Raw genomic sequence first — 2,388 nt, 5'->3', positions numbered from 1 at the left:
GTTGGAAGAAGACATCAAGGTCAATCACACATATTAGTGTTTCTGTGCACCCTACAGGGCCACTTGCAGAAATTCAACTATAATTAACTCTTGGTACCAACCTTGCCAAGTCAGAAGGGAAAGGCAAGAGAAAAATCCAAGAAAAAAAAAAGATCAAGTCAAAACGAAGTTAAAATCGACATTACTTGTTATTACCTGCTTTTAGGTGAATAAATGCTTGCAAAATCAGGGACAACGCATGATTTTGCGTTTAACACAAAAAACCGCCCCCCCAAGCTTTCAAAACAAACCAACCAGCAACAAACAAAGAAATAAAAATCCAGGACACTACATTTCCAGCTAAGTAACCTTATTTTTAAAACAACGACAAAAAGACGCGAGAAGCTTCTGAACTTCGACGTTACACAACAGAAGCAAAGCCGCCGCTCGGCGCCGGGGAGCGGCCGCGGGGAACCTGCCCGGCAACTGCCCGCGGAAACGAAGGCGGCCGGAACCCGATCAACCGGGAGGATGTTTGTTCGGCGTTACGTGAAAAGGAGCAGGGCCGCGAGCCTCCCAGGAAAAAAGATCCTCGCGGCCGTTCTGGCACAGCCTTCGCTGCACGGCGGGCGGAGCCCGGCGCGGGACGACAGACCCCAGCGCGGCCGCCATGCTACCCCCGCCCAGCCGGCACCGCCCGCCCCCGCCACTGGCGCCCAAACGCATGCGCAATGGGGACGACCGAGGTCACCGCCCTCCGCCCGGGGCAGCACCGCCCCCCGCCCCAGCACGCATGCGCGGGGGGAGCGGTGCGGTCACTGCGCGCAGACGCCGCGCCCACAGCTCGTGCGTGAGGTGGGGGGGCCTTAAAGGGCCAGAGGGGGGTTAATACATTCCCGGCCCCCCCCCAGGGCAGCGGGACCTCCCGGTCACACCACGTTGTCCCGAACTAGGTTCTTTCTCCCGGTGTGCAAGAGGCCAATCCACACGCGGAGTGGATGTATTTGATTTATTTACAGTTCTGCTCAGAAAGGGGTGCTGCGTGGCAAATCCACAAAGCCGGCATGACGACTACCAAAACTTTTTGCTATTTATGCATGTTAGCGAACAAAGGCATTAATGTTCATTGGCGGTAATTTACCTAGTTCTCTTATTAATTAGGCTTCCATTGGCTAATTGAGTTTCTTCCTTATCTAGGGGGTTCTGCCAAATGTCCTTGTGGCCAGTAAATTCTGCATTCCTTGTGTCCACTACCAGTGGTACATCCTTCTTCCCATGCTTTGTTAACCTTTCCCTAGGTCTGAGATCATTGAAACACGTCGAGCCCTAAACCTTAACAAAGCAATTCTTTCAACAAGCAATTTTTCTTTCTAACACCTGGACCATCACTTAGAGCTTGATTAAATCTCCTTTCTTGTTGATTCGGCTTGAAAGTAGACAAAGATCAAACATCAAAAAACATCCTGTCCTAAGAAAATTTTTACGTATTCCACATTTTGCAACATCGGGAGCCCCTTGGCAGGCAGTAACGTCCTCAAGGATATAAATCCCCTTCTGTACTGCCCTGGCTTGGCAGTGCTCTCTGGTGGTGCCAAACCTTCAGCCTCACCTGGGCTACCTGGGTGGAATACCACTGAAGCAACTCGGCCCCACCCCGACACTTCACCCAGCACTACCCAAAGTCTGTTCCAGCAAAGCTAAAAAGCCCTGGTCGGCTGCTTCTAGACATTTGTGCTACCAGTGAAAGAACTGCGGTGAAGAACCTTGGACACAAAGACTGGTGAGGCTTTGCTTTCTTAGGAATGCAGATTTAAAGAATTCCAAGCAAAAGAGGTCTTTGAAATTCAGCCTGATTTTGCAGCTGACATTACATTCTAGCTCTGCTGTCTGCTTTTGCTCAGCTTCTGTGATTTTTTAAAGGAAGTGGTACATATCCCTCACAAAAGCTGAGATTTAACACTGGGCAATTCACTTTTGCTGAGATTGCACTTATTGTTCCTACTAGTATTGTTGAAAAAAGTTACTAACACAGCCCTCAGAATCATGAAGCTGGTACCAAAGTAATAAAATTTTAATTTAAGATGATGTTCTGTGGCTGCTGCTTCAGCTTTTAACTTCCTTTCCATGTCTTTCACATAGTTATGTGGCTCTGAATGTTGGCTGCGCTCTGAAATTTAATGATTAACTAAATTGCTATATGTGTAACAAAATTATATAATGCATATAAGTATAGCATTTGTAAATAATGCTTTGGAAGTACTTATAGGAAAGCTGTATGAAAATTGAGAAGACCAAGTGCCAACTTCCAACAAATTACTAACACACAAATGTCCAAGGAGTGTTATTTCTAAAGGGAAATTAAATACAGATGCTTCATTTAAAAATAGTGGGTTTTTTCTATATTAAGTA

Source organism: Manacus vitellinus, unplaced genomic scaffold (assembly GCF_001715985.3).
Source record: "Manacus vitellinus isolate BGI_N305 unplaced genomic scaffold, ASM171598v3 scaffold_3_pilon, whole genome shotgun sequence".
Lineage (NCBI taxonomy): Eukaryota > Metazoa > Chordata > Aves > Passeriformes > Pipridae > Manacus > Manacus vitellinus.
This window is presented reverse-complemented; position numbering follows the sequence as displayed.